The sequence below is a fragment of the Salmo trutta genome, chromosome 16, assembly GCF_901001165.1.
Source record: "Salmo trutta chromosome 16, fSalTru1.1, whole genome shotgun sequence".
NCBI lineage: Eukaryota > Metazoa > Chordata > Actinopteri > Salmoniformes > Salmonidae > Salmo > Salmo trutta.
In genome coordinates this window covers 5,311,738-5,326,962 of record NC_042972.1, presented here as the reverse complement: position 1 = coordinate 5,326,962, position 15,225 = coordinate 5,311,738, and the positions used below count along the sequence as shown (strand labels likewise).

The window sequence follows — 15,225 nt, the reverse complement described above, 5'->3', positions numbered from 1 at the left end:
AAGTATTAATTGAGAACCCAGATGAGGAGGGAAACAATATTGTTGGTTGTCAGGTCATCTAGAATCAGTGAGGGACTACCGTATATATACAAAAGTAGTTAAATTTTCCCTTCACTGGAACTAAGGGGCTTAGCCCGAACCTTGAAAAAAAGCCTCAGATTATTATTCCTCCTCCGCCAAACTTTACAGTTGGCACTGTGCATTGGGGCAGGTAGTGTTCTCCTGGTATCCGCCAAACGGACTGCCAGATGGTGAAGTGTGATCCATCACCCCAGAGAACTCTTGGCATTGCGTATGGTGATCTTCGGCTTGTGTGCGTCTGCTCGGCCATGGAAACCCATTTCATGAAGATCCCGATGAACAGTTATTGTGTTGACGTTGCTTCCAGAGGCAGTTTGGAACTCGGTAGTGAGTGATGGAACAGAGAACAGACGCTTTTTCAGCGCTTCAACACTAGTCGTTTTAATTTTTTATTTAACTAGGCAAGTCAGTTAAGAACAAATTACTATTTAAAATGACGGCCTACACCGGCCAAACCCGGACCATGCTGGGCCAATTGTGCGCCGCCCTATGGGACTCCCAATCACGGCCGGTTGTAATACAGCCTGGCCAAGCACTTCGTGGCTGAGCCATTGTTGCTCCTAGACTTACAGTCAACCGGGGCAGCTCTATCAGGGCAGAAATTCGACAAACTAACTTGTTGGAAAAGTGGCATCCTATGACGGTGCCACGTTGAAAGTCACTGAGCTCTTCACTAAGGCCATTCTACTGTCAATGTTTGTCTATGGAGATTGCATGGCGGTGTGCTCGATTTTATACACCTGTCAGCAACGGGTGTGGCTGAAATAACCCGAAACCACTCATTTGAAGGGGTGTTCACATATATTTGGTCATGTAGTGTACATGAAAATATATTATTCAGGTTCTCCACGGCTGAAGCAAGCTGACTGTGTTGCATCCAAGCATATTTACGTCCTTTGAGTTCTCAATGGTGTTGATCCTGTCTCCAGTCATTGCGGACTTCTGCCAGGGAGTCCTGGATGTCCTTCCCGTCCCCCAGGGCATTGTGGAGCTGATGGAGGCCTGGACAAACCCCATCTAACTGGGAGTGGATTGCAGCCTGGAGAGTGGAGACAGACAATTGTAAATGGTTTAGATAGGGGTTTTACATTAATCAAAGGGCAGTACAGATTCACAGAATACAGTCAATGTGAAAGCTAATCAAATTATTTTCAGCCTTCAGTCGTGCTTACATTAAAATTTCTGATCTAACTGGGTGATCAACAAATCAAGGGATTTATGTCAGTTACTAGGTCTTTAGCAGGTGAATTATTAATTTTCTAATGATTATGTTAGAAATCTATGGCTCCATACATAATCAAGCAAACTATTGTTTGAACAACAGTAGGATAATACTGCCCAAGGACCAGGTTAGACGAACCTCATGGTTTCAGGCTATTACGCCGCGATGATGATGATGAAAAGCTTTGGGCTGCGGTTACTCGATACATTTCTGTGTTCTTAATACTTCATCACCGGTAAATCGCTCACACTTGTGTGTATCTAACTAACTATGTGTATTGCATAAATATTGCTAGTTAGCTTGTAGTAAGGACTAGTGAGCTGTATCCGACCAAGTTACAGCTGTAATATTATTCTGCATTTGGATAGTTATGCAAATCTGGAGATTCCACCAAAGTGGTGTTGATGTCAACATAGACTACTTTGGGCATTTTGGTAGGTTTGTCTCCCCAGCTGGTCTCCAGGAAGTTGAAAGGACATACAGGCAAGCCGATAAGAATCTACTTTTGTAAATACCTCGATCGTTCAAGGGCAGGCACAGAATGGACGTAGTTACTTGACATATCTAAAACTAGATGATTAGATCGATATTAATTTATCTCGTTAGTCAGCTATTTGGCAACAACAACAAAAATACTAGGGGTAAACAAACGGTGGCGTAAGTATGGGACAGCTTCTCTGTCAGTGTTAGTACGCCGCGTAACAGATTAGTGGCACATGTAAATAATTTGTTGTTGTAACAGCCAAGTTGGCTATGTTAATAACGAAACGTGAGGCTGCTGAAAACGTTTATTGAAATGACAAACAAACAAACAAAAAAAGCGTCACTTTGCTTAGGATACCACCAAAATTAAGCTAATTACCCTACCCATGTTAAGTCACGCCTCGACGTGTATTTATGTCGCTGATGAATTGCGTCATCGGTCGCTGTCTTAAAATCGTCACTGTCAGTTTTTTCCCCTCAAATTAATGCTGTGTTCAAAACAACTGGGAACCTAAATCTCCGACTTCAGTGTGTTTAAAAACAAAACTGGGAACTCGGGAAAAAAACGAGCTCCGACTGGGGGAAAATCGATTTGAACAGTCATCCAACTCGGGAATCGGGCTTATTTGTTCTTTCTAGAGTTCCGACTTTTCAATTTGAAGTTGACTGACGTCAAGATTTTACCTCCTATTCTTCCGAGTTCGTATTTGATTTGAATGCAGCAACTTTTTCCAAGTAAAAACTGCATAGCGATTTTAACGTATACCTCGATCTGGCGAAACGTCAAGATGTTTCAGAGATTAAAAATATTTCTGGAGTGACTGATGCCCATCAGATGAAATATGTGGTGAATGAAGGAAAAAGTGAAGTCTAGTTGTCCTTTTGTTTCTGAGATGGATGCACTTCCTACTCAAGTGTAGCTGGGATATATAAACTACAGAGCATGTATGTGACCCAATCAAATTTGATTTGACAGACTCATTCTTCCAATCATGAAGTCTGTAGAAATTGCGCCAGAAAATGTGCTTGTAGCGCCTCCTCGTCCACCGCTGGATGGACAGTGCGGGGTGGTCAGTAGCTGGAGTCCGTTTTCAACGACATGAAGTCTGGGTCTGAGCCTCTCATTCACTCGGAGAGGAGAACGACACGCAGAAGCATGGAATTGGATATTTATTTCCAGGAATACACAGACCATGCAGCACAGACAGAAAACAATGGGGGCTACATGTCAACAGGTAAAGTAATTGTTTAGAAAATTACTAGCATTTTTCATGTTTCATTTATTCACTATGTCCCTAATGATGAAAGTGAGGTTTTTTTCAATATTTTTTTTAATGGTCAGAAATGTTCCATGTTTTCGTTCCGTGTTTCCATTAGTACCCATTTCAAACCAACATGTTTTGCCGCCTTTAAAAAAAAGCATATAAATATATATATCTCTCTCTGAGGCTTCAGAACAGGCTAGAAGCATACGTCATCAAATTCATGGTTTCACCCAAATCATGGTCTAAATCGCAATATTTGGTTAAAAACTAAAACGCTATTAGATGTTTTAACCATATCCTGCAGCCCTACCGTTTGGGAGGAGGGGGGGGGGTGTCTGCTAAATATGTGTATGCGACAAAATAACATTTAATTTCAGCTACATCACAAATGTCATCTAGTGATTAATTTGAGCATAACAGGAGTGAAGTTGTGGAATTATAGCTAAAAAAAAAAAAAGACTGGTTCACGAACTAGGAAATTGTGACTTTCTAGCTTAGTTAACTTTTTTTGTTAACATTTTGTATCAAAACATGTATGTCTGCTATCTGTCGATTTGTGTAGGAGATAAGCATCGTCTCCAGGGGGTTTAGAGCAAAATAACGTCCTGTACATGTCTATGGGGATGTCAAAGTACAGCTTTTGGTCCAGAAGGTGCAGCCTTTCACCTGGTAACCAGTCCCCAGCGGAGACCCTTTAACCTGCTGCTGGGGGAAGAGGGCCAGGTGCAGCCTTTCACCTGGTAACCCCCAGCGGAGACCCTTTTCCCTGCTACTGGGGGAAGAGGGCCAGGTGCAGCCTTTCACCTGGTAACCCCCAGCGGAGACCCTTTTCCCTGCTGCTGGGGGAAGAGGGCCAGGTGCAGCCTTTCACCTGGTAACCCCCAGCGGAGACCCTTTTCCCTGCTGCTGGGGGAAGAGGGCCAGGTGCAGCCTTTCACCTGGTAACCAGTCCCCAGCGGAGACCCTTTAACCTGCTACTGGGGGAAGAGGGCCAGGTGTAGCCTTTCACCTGGTAACCCCCAGCGGAGACCCTTTTCCCTGCTACTGGGGGAAGAGGGCCAGGTGCAGCCTTTCACCTGGTAACCCCCAGCGGAGACCCTTTTCCCTGCTACTGGGGGAAGAGGGCCAGGTGCAGCCTTTCACCTGGTAACCCCCAGCGGAGACCCTTTTCCCTGCTACTGGGGGAAGAGGGCCAGGTGTAGCCTTTCACCTGGTAACCCCCAGCGGAGACCCTTTTCCCTGCTGCTGGGGGAAGAGGGCCAGGGATGGGGTTGTCGACTGTGACATGTTGCGAAGCATTTGTGAATTTACATTTTATGTTGCATTTGTTTCAACCAATGCAGTGTGTGTGTGTGTGTGTGTGTGTGTGTGTGTGTGTGTGTGTAATAGTAACTTTACAATATGATTTATGTTTGAATTCATTTTACACACAGATCCTGTCACGGTGTCTTCACAACGACTCAACTTGGACATTAAGCTCCACCCTGAGTCTCCACCCTACCACAACAGACCTCCGGTGACCAGCGCAGGACAGTCACTAAACAGAAGAAAATAGACTGAAACTCTTGTGTGCATTTATGCATACGACCCTGGATACTGTTTCAGCAAACTGAAGTCTTCGGCTGTTCAGTGGACACTAGATGGAGTAGGTCTTAGGCTGTTCAGTGGACACTAGATGGAGTAGGTCTTAGGCTGTTCAGTGGACACTAGATGGGGTAGGTCTTAGGCTGTTCAGTGGACACTAGATGGGGTAGGTCTTAGGCTGTTCAGTGGACACTAGATGGGGTAGGTCTTAGGCTGTTCAGTGGACACTAGATGGGGTAGGTCTTAGGCTGTTCAGTGGACACTAGATGGGGTAGGTCTTAGGCTGTTCAGTGGACACTAGATGGGGTAGGTCTTAGGCTGTTCAGTGGACACTAGATGGGGTAGGTCTTAGGCTGTTCAGTGGACACTAGATGGGGTAGATCTTTACATTGATTGTTTTTATCAATATGTTTCTATTTTTGTAAGCTGCACTGACATTCTGTTTTCTGGATTGTAAACTGCTTAAGTGCACTGTTGTGGCACATGTTTTCATATGTGTAAATTAAACCAATCTATATCTTTGCCCATTTGTGTTGTAGACATTATCCATCACAGTTTGTAATATTGAACAACTATTGCTGCTGACCCTGGATAGTGGCTGTAATATGTAGATATTAACTGTACATAGAAAATACATGGGTATTAAATACATAGATATTAACTGTACATAGATATTAAAACCTCCTACACGATCAGTGTCCCTATATCGGGATGGTTGTTGCTAATGTGAGTAGAATTTTTATCTTGACCTTTTATTTAACTAGGCAAGTCAGTTAAGAACAAATTCTTATTTTCAATGACGGCCTAGGAACAGTGGGTTAATTGCCTTGTTCAGAGGCAGAACGACAGGTTTTTACCTTGTCAGCTCTGGGATTTGATCTTGCAACCTTTTGGTTACAAGTCCAATGCTCTAACCACTAGGCTACCTGCCCCCCAGTAAGTAACAGACAACTTTCCAGGACATAGACGTGTCTTGTATGTGCAGAAATCTTAAATTCTTGTTAATCTAACTGGAATGGCCAATTTACTATAGCTATTACAGTGATTAAATACGATGCTATTAATTGAGGAGAGTGCACGACAACAACTTTAATCATGGCAACTGATTTGATACATTCACCTCTGAAGGAAAATAATGTACTTACATTCAGTAATCTTGCACTGATTTGTCATCCTGAGGGTCCCAGAGATAAAAATGTAGTATAGTTTTATAAAATACATTTTTATATTCAAATATAGGAACTGGGTATTACGGTTTGAACCCCTGCTGTCTTTGGCCCCACAACTACCCCACCCGGCCATCTAGATGTATGAAGGTTCGTGTTTTTTTTCTGTAGGGAAGCTAATCATCCATCATGTATGACCTTCCTGGGAGTGTGTAAACTAAAAAAATATATTACCATATAATTTTTGTACCTTCTCTATAGTTATGTACTTGAATGTATCGATTTACCAATTTTGCACATTTGGGCAAACTCCTGGCAGACATGATACAAACTATAGTGTAGTAATGTAATGCTTCACTGAATCAGTCAAACTTTGCACACACACTGCTGTTGGCCAAAATCTAAATTGTGCCTGAACTCGTGATTTTTATGGCCTTTCTCTTGCATTTCAAAGATGATGTTTTCAAAATGTTGTTTTTGTTCCATTTTTTTTTGCTTTGTATTTTCTTTTACCAGATCTAATGTGTTATATTCTCCTACATTCATTTCACATTTCCACAAACTTCAAAGTGTTTCCTTTCAAATGGTATCAACAATACGCATATCCTTGCTTCAGGTCCTGAGCTACAGGCAGGTAGATTTGGGTCATTTTATGGGCAAATTGGAAAAAGGCTCCGATCCTTAAGAGGATATTATTAACTACATAGATGTTAACTAAATAGATATTAACTGTACATAGAAAATAACTACATAGATATTATACTATACATAGATATTAACTACATAGATATTAACTAAATAGATATTAACTGTACATAGAAAATAACTAAATAGATATTAACTGTACATAGAAAATAACTACATAGATATTATACTGTACATAGAAAATAACTACATAGATATTATACTGTACATAGATATTAACTACATAGATATTATACTGTACATAGAAAATAACTAAATAGATATTAACTGTACATAGAAAATAACTACATAGATATTATACTGTACATAGAAAATAACTACATAGATATTATACTGTACATAGATATTAACTACATAGATATTATACTGTACATAGAAAATAACTAAATAGATATTAACTGTACATAGAAAATAACTACATAGATATTATACTATACATAGAAATTAACTACATAGATATTATACTATACATAGAAATTAACTACATAGATATTAACTGTACATAGAAATTAACTACATAGATATTATACTGTACATAGAAAATAACTACATAGATATTATACTGTACATAGAAAATAACTACATAGATATTATACTGTACATAGAAAATAACTACATAGATATTATACTGTACATAGAAAATAACTACATAGATATTATACTGTACATAGAAAATAACTACATAGATATTAACTGTACATAGAAAATAACTACATAGATATTAACTGTACATAGAAAATAACTACATAGATATTATACTGTACATAGAAAATAACTACATAGATATTATACTGTACATAGAAAATAACTACATAGATATTATACTATACATAGAAAATAACTACATAGATATTATACTATACATAGAAAATAACTACATAGATATTATACTGTACATAGAAAATAACTACATAGATATTATACTGTACATAGAAAATAACTACATAGATATTATACTGTACATAGAAAATAACTACATAGATATTATACTGTACATAGAAAATAACTACATAGATATTAACTGTACATAGAAAATAACTACATAGATATTAACTGTACATAGAAAATAACTACATAGATATTAACTGTACATAGAAAATAACTACATAGATATTATACTGTACATAGAAAATAACTACATAGATATTATACTGTACATAGAAAATAACTACATAGATATTATACTGTACATAGAAAATAACTACATAGATATTATACTGTACATAGAAAATAACTACATAGATATTATACTGTACATAGAAAATAACTACATAGATATTAACTGTACGCAGATATTAACTACATAGATATTAACTACATAGATATTAACTAAATAGAAAATAACTACATTTACGTCATTTAGCAGACGCTCTTATCCAGAGCGACTTACAAATTGGTGCATTCACCTTATGATATCCAGTGGAGGATTACTTTATCCTATCCCAGGTATTCCTTAAAGAGGTGGGGTTTCAGGTGTCTCCGGAAGGTGGTGATTGACTCCGCTGTCCTGGCGTCGTGAGGGAGCTTGTTCCACCATTGGGGTGCCAGAGCAGCGAACAGTTTTGACTGGGCTGAGCGGGAACTGTGCTTCCTCAGAGGTATGGAGGCGAGCAGGCCAGAGGTGGATGAACACAGTGCCCTTCTTTGGGTGTAGGGACTGATCAGAGCCTGAAGGTACGGAGGTGCCGTTCCCCTCACAGCTCCGTAGGCAAGCACCATGGTCTTGTAACTACATATACTGAACAAAAATATAAACTCAACATGCAACAATTATCCAGATTTTACTGAGTTATAGTTCATATAAGGAAATCAGTAAATTAAAATAAATTCATTAGGCCCTAATCTATGGATTTCACATGACTGGGAACACAGATGAGCATCTGTGGATCACAGATACCTTTACAAAAACTAAGTAGGGGTGTGGATCAGAAAACCAGTCAGTATCTGCTGTGACCACCATTTGCCTCATGCAGCGCAACACATCTCCTTTGCATAGAGTTGATCAGGCTGTTGATTGTGGCCTGTAGAATGTTGCCCCACTCCTCTTCAATGGCTGTGCGAAGTTGCTGGATATTGGCAGGAACTGGAACATGCTCTCGTACACTTAGATCCAGAGCATCCCAAACATGCTCAATGGGTGACAGGTCTGGTGAGTATGCAGGCCATGGAAGAACAGGGACATTTTCAGCTTCAAGGAATTGTGTACAGATCCTTACGACATGAGGTTGTGCATTATCATGCTGAAATGTCACGACATTGGACCTCAGGATCTCGTCAGGATCTCATCACTATCTCTGTGCGTTCAAATTGCCATCGATAAAATGCAATTGTGTTTGTTGTACGTAGCTTATGCTTGCCCATACAATAACACCATCGCCACCATTTGGCACTCTGTTCACAACTTTGACATCAGCAAAACGCTCACCCACACAATGCCATAAACATGGTCTGCGGTTGTGCGGCTGGTTGGACTTACTGCCAAATTCTCCAAAACAACGTTAGAGGCGGCTTATGGTAGAGAAATGAACATAAAATTCTCTGGCAACAGCTCTGGTGGACATTCCTGCAGTCAGCATGTCAATTGCACGCTGCTTTAAAACTTGAGACAACTGTGGCATTGTGTTGTGTCACAAAACTGTACATTTTAAAGTGGCCTTTTATTGTCCCCAGCACAAGGTGCACCTGTGTAATGATCATGATCATGCTGTTTAATCAGATTCTTGATATGCCATGTCAGGTGGATGGATTATCTTGGCTCACTAACAGGGATGTAAACAAATAACGTAATAAGCTGGAACATTTCTAGGATCTTTTATTTCAGCTGACTTTGCATGTTGTGTTCATATTTTTGTTCAGTGTAGATATTAACTACATGGATATTAACTCTACATAGATATTAACTACATGGATATTAACTCTACATAGATATTAACTACATAGATATTAACTACATGGATATTAACTACATGAATATTAACTCTACATAGATATTAACTACATAGATATTAACTACATGGATATTAACTCTACATAGATATTAACTACATAGATATTAACTCTACATAGATATTAACTACATGGATATTAACTACATGAATATTAACTCTACATAGATATTAACTACATAGATATTAACTCTACATAGATATTAACTACATGGATATTAACTACATGAATATTAACTCTACATAGATATTAACTCTACATAGATATTAACTACATAGATATTAACTACATGGATATTAACTCTACATAGATATTAACTACATGGATATTAACTCTACATAGATATTAACTACATGGATATTAACTACATGGATATTAACTCTACATAGATATTAACTACATGGATATTAACTCTACATAGATATTAACTACATGGATATTACCTACATAGATATTAACTCTACAAATGTTCTATAGGATTGAGGTCAGGGCTTTGTGATGGCCACTCCAATACCTTGACTTTGTTGTCCTTAAGCCATTTAGCCACAACTTTGGAAGTATGCTTGGGGTCATTGTCCATTTGGAAGACCCATTTGCGACCAAGCTTTAACTTCCTGACTGAAGTCAATATATCCACATCATTTTCCCTTCCTCATAATGCCATCTATTTTGTGAAGTGCACCAGTCCCTCCTGCAGCAAAGCACCCCCACAACATGATGCTGCCACCCCCGTGCTTCACGGTTAGGATGGTGGTCTTCAGCTTGCAAGTCTCCCCCTTTTTCCTCCAAACATAACGATGGTCATTATGACCAAACAGTTCTATTTTTGTTTCATTAGACCAGAGGATATTTCTCCAAAAAGTACGATCTTTGCTCCCATGTGCAGTTGCAAACCGTAGTCTGGCTTTTTTATGGCGGTTTTGGAGCAGTGGCTTCTTCCTTGCTGAGCGGCCTTTCAGGTTATGTCGATATAGGACTTGTTTTACTGTGGGTATAGATACTTTTGTACCGGTTTCCTCCAGCATCTTCAATAGGTCCTTTGCTGTTGTTCTGGGATTGATCTGTACTTTTCGCACCAAAGTACATTCATCTCTAGGAGACAGAACGCGTCTCCTTCAAGAGCGGTATGACGGCTGCGTGGTCCCATGGTGTTTATACTTGAGTTCTATTGTTTGTACAGATGAACGTGGTACCTTCAGGCATTTGGAAATTGTTCCCAAGGATGAACCAGACTTGTGGAGGTCTACAATTGATTTTCTGAGGTCTTGGCTCATTTCTTTTTATTTCCCCATGATGTCAAGCAAAGAGGCAGTGAGTTTGAAGGTAGGCCTTGAAATACATCCACAGGTACACCTCCAATTGACTCAAATGATGTCAATTAGCCTATCAGAAGCGTCTAAAGCCATGACATCATTTTCTGGAATTTTCCAAGCTGTTTAAAGGCACAGTCAACTCAGTGTATGTAAACTTCTGACCCACTGGAATTGTGATACAGTGAATTGTAAGGGAAATAATCTGTCTGTAAACAATTGTTGGAAAAATTACTTGTGTCATTGTGACGGCTGTCAAATGGAGTAGACCAAGGCGCAGCGTGGTTAGTGCTCATCATGTATTTATTCGATCTGAATACTGAACCAAAGAAACGACAGCCAAACAGTTCTGTCAGGTAAGTAATACAAAACAGAAATTAACCACCCACAAAACCCAAAGGAAAACAGGCTACCTAAGTATAGCTCCCAATCAGCGACAACGATGTACAGCTGTCCCTGATTGAGAGCCATACCAGGCCAAAACATAGAAAAAAAGGACATAGAATGCCCACAATAGTCACACCCTGTCCTAACCAAAATAGAGAATAAAACCCTCTATGGCCAGGACGTGACAAGTCGGTAGATGTCCTAACCGACTTGCCAAAACTATAGTTATTTAACAAGGAATTTGTGGAGTGGTTGAAAAACGAGTTTTAATGACACCAACCTAAGAGTGTGTAAACTTCCCACTACAACTGTACCTGGATATTCACTCTACATAGATATTAACTGCCTAGATATTCACTGTACATAGATATTAACTGCCTAGATATTCACTGTACATTGATATTAACTGCCAAGATATTCACTGTACATAGATATTAACTGCCTAGATATTCACTGTACATTGATATTAACTGCCAAGATATTCACTGTACATAGATATTAACTGCCTAGATATTCACTGTACATAGATATTAACTGCCTAGATATTCACTGTACATAGATATTAAATGCCTCCACAGAGTCCCCACCTCACATCAGATGGGATGTGAGTGTACAGAAACAAAATATCATTATTTGGAGTGAAAACTTCACAAGAATATATAGTTGTTTGATGATATATATCAGACCTTTAATGTCATATGAGGAAACTGTTGGTTCACTTTTTGTTCTAAATGGAGCCGCCCGACTCTGTCCGGGATATCTTTAATATTTAATCGTATTTAACTTTAAGCATCAGCTGTCAGAGCAGCTTACCGATCGCTGCAGCTGTACACAGCCCATCTGTAAATAGCTCATCCAACTACCTACCTCATCCCCATATTTGTTTTTGTTTTTCTTCTCTTTTGCAGCCAGTATTTCTACTTGCACGTCCTCATCTGCACACATATCACTCCAGTGTTAATTGCTAAATTGTAATTACTTCGCCACTATGGCCTATTTATTGCCTTACCTCCTTACTTCATTTGCACACACTGTATACAGATTTTTCTATTGTGTTATTGAATGTATGTTTATTTATCCCATGTTTAACTCTGTGTTGTTGTTTTTGTCGCACTGCTGTGCTTTATCTTGGCCAGGTCACAGTTGTAAATAAGAACTTGTTCTCAACTGGCCTACCTGGTTAAATAAAGGTGAAATAAATTAAAAAACAACATTTAAAAAAATCATGCATTTGCATGGAAAAGGGGGTCTGCAAGGTTTGTTCTTAATAGTTGTGAGAACGTTTTTAAAGGTTGCATGATACACTACATGACTAAAAGTATGTGGACACATGCTCGTTGAACATCTCATTCCAAAATCATGGGGATTAATATGGAGTTGGTCCTCCTCTTTACTGCTATAACAGCCTCCACTCTTCTGTGGAGGCTTTCCACTAGATGTTGGAACATTGCTGGGGTGGACTTGCTTCCATTCAGCCTCAAGGGCATTAGTGAGGTCTGGCACTGATGTTGGGCGATTAGGCCCTGGCTCACAGTTGGCATTCCAATTCATCCCAAAGGTGTTCGATGGGGTTGAGGTCAGGGCTCTGTGCAGGCCAGTCAAGTTCTCCCACACCGATCTCAACAAACCATTTCTGTATGGACCTCACTTTGTGCACGGGGGAATTGTCATGCTGAAACAGGAAAGGGCCTTAACCAAACCGTTGCCACCAAGTTGGAAGCACAGAATCATCTAGAATGTCATTGTATGCTGTAGTGTTAAGATTTCCCTTCACTGGAACTAAGGGGCCCGAACCATTATTCCTCCTCCACCAAACTTTACAGTTGGAACTATACATTGGGGCAGGTAGTGTTCTCCTGGCATCCACCAAACCCAGATTCATCTGTCAGACTGCCAGATGGTGAAGCGTTTCCACTGCTCCAGAATCCAATGGCGGCGCATGGTGATCTTAGGCTTGTGTGCGGCTGCTCAGCCATGGAAATCCATTTCATGAAGCTCCCGACGAACAGTTCTTGTGCTGATGTTGCTTCCTGAGGCATTTTGGAACTCTGTAGTGAGTGTTGCAACCGATGACAGACTATTTTTAGGCGCTATAGCACTAGGCGGTCCGGTTCTGTGAGCTTGTGTGGCCAATAACAGCACTTACAGTTGACCGGGGCAGCTCTAGCAGAGCAGAAATATGACAAACTGACTTGTTGGAAAGGTGGCATCCTATGACAGTGCCACGTTGAAAGTCACTGAGCTCTTCAGTACGGGCCATTCTACTGCCAATGTTTGTTTATGGAGATTGCATGGCTCTGTGCTCGATGTTAAACACCTGTCAGCAACGGGTGTGGCTGAAATAGAATCCACTAATTTGAAGGGGTGTCCACATACTTTTGTGCCTCACTGATTCTAGATGACCTGACGACCAACAATATTGTTTCCCATCTCATCTGGGTTCTCAATTAATACTTACAGAAGTAAGTATGAACTGCCCTCTCTGTGACTCATGTAGAGGGCCCTGTGTTTTGGTTTCTCATGTCACGTGACCAGGAATTGAACCAGGGCCCTATACATGAGTCACAGAGAGGGCCGTACAGACTTACTTTTGTAAGGACCCAGGTGAGAAGGGACACAATTGTGTTATTATGTAACTCGTTCAAGCCACTGTCAGCTACAAAAATGAATTAATTCAAATGCTATATAGCCCTTGATTATGGCTTATACCAGGTGTCTTTAACCTTTTCTAGCATGAGAGCTACTTTAAAACAATGAAACTGTCACGCTCTGACCTAGGAGAGCTGTGTTTTCTCTGTTTAGCTAGGCCAGGGTGTGATAGGTTGGTGGGCATTCTATGTTTTGTTTTTCTATGTTTTGGCCGGGTATGGTTTCCATTCAGAGGCAGCTGTCATTCGTTGTCTCTGATTGGAAGCCATACTTAGGCAGCCTGTTTTTCCCCTGTGTTTTCGTTGGATCTTGTTTTTGTGCAGCTGTGTGTGAGCAGCTCCAGAACGGCACGTTTGTTTCAGTTTCACCTGTTTCTTGTTTTGCTTCGGGTTCACGAATAAAATATGTGGAACTACCAGCACGCTGCGCCTTGGCTGATTTATGACAGGGAATTCGAGGATAGCAATCATGACAGAAACATGTCGCATGCTTTTTTCCAGCATTCAAATAGGAACATTCTTCACCTCTCCTCTGCAACTCTTCCCCTGGTCCTTAGTGTACAATAGAAAGTAGGGAACTATGTTTCTGTCAATATGCCTGGTAAAATAATGGTTAATAAACAACTACATTTTTCCCCCCAAAATTATCTATTATGTTTTCTCAGTTTTATTTTTCCTGGTTTGAGATTTTTTGTTTATTTTTTCACTCTCAAAGTTTTATTGAACAAAAATATAATAACAACATACAAAAATGTAAAAGATTTTACTGAGTTACAGTTCATATAAATTCATTAGGCCCTAAAGGTGGGGGCTTGGATCAGAAAACCAGTCAGTATCTGGTGTGACCCCCATTTGCCTCATGCAGCGCAACACATCTCCTACACATAGAGTTGATCAGGCTGTTGATTGTGGCCTGTGGAATGTTGTCCAACTCCTCTTCAATGGCTGTGTGAAGTTGCTGGATATTGACGGGACCTGTCAGCAACGGCAGTGGTGGAAAAAGTACTCCATTTTTATACTTGAGTAAAAGTAAAGATACCTTAATAGAAAATGTGTAACGGCTGTCGTCTGAAGAAGTGGACCAAGGTGCAGCGGAGTTAGTGTTCATTATTCGAATTTAATATCAACAACATGAACACTATACAAAACAAGAAAAGATTAAACCGACAGCAAACAGTCCTGTCTGGAACAAAATACTGACAGAAACAATTACCCACAAACCCAAAGGAAAAAACATGCTCCTTATGTGTGACTCCCAATCAGCAGCAACGAGCTTCAGCTGTGCCTGATTGGGAGCCACACTCACGGCCCAAAACAAAGAAATACAAAAACATAGAAAAAGGAACATAGAACGCCCACCCAATGTAACACCCTGGCCTTACCAAAATAAAGAACAAAAACCCCTCTCTATGGCCAGGGCGTTACAGT

The 15,225-nt window shown here is 40.0% G+C and overlaps 2 long non-coding RNA genes across 3 annotated transcripts; one reads left to right on the top strand and one right to left on the bottom strand.

The window, feature by feature from the left end:
• Positions 1 to 863: 863 nt before the first annotated feature.
• On the bottom strand, positions 864 to 2,331 carry LOC115149995 (uncharacterized). 2 transcript variants are annotated; one of them, XR_003867027.1, is made up of 2 exons: positions 2,171 to 2,331; positions 864 to 1,120 (listed from the first exon to the last, which is right to left on the bottom strand). It is a non-coding gene; the product is annotated as an uncharacterized LOC115149995 (long non-coding RNA). The 2 variants fall into 2 exon arrangements; XR_003867028.1 differs by lacking the exon at positions 2,171 to 2,331 and adding an exon at positions 1,442 to 1,985.
• A 14-nt stretch (positions 2,332 to 2,345) lies between these two features.
• Positions 2,346 to 5,160, top strand: LOC115149994 (uncharacterized). Its single transcript, XR_003867026.1, has 2 exons — positions 2,346 to 3,021; positions 4,485 to 5,160. It is a non-coding gene; the product is annotated as an uncharacterized LOC115149994 (long non-coding RNA).
• Positions 5,161 to 15,225: the final 10,065 nt, after the last annotated feature.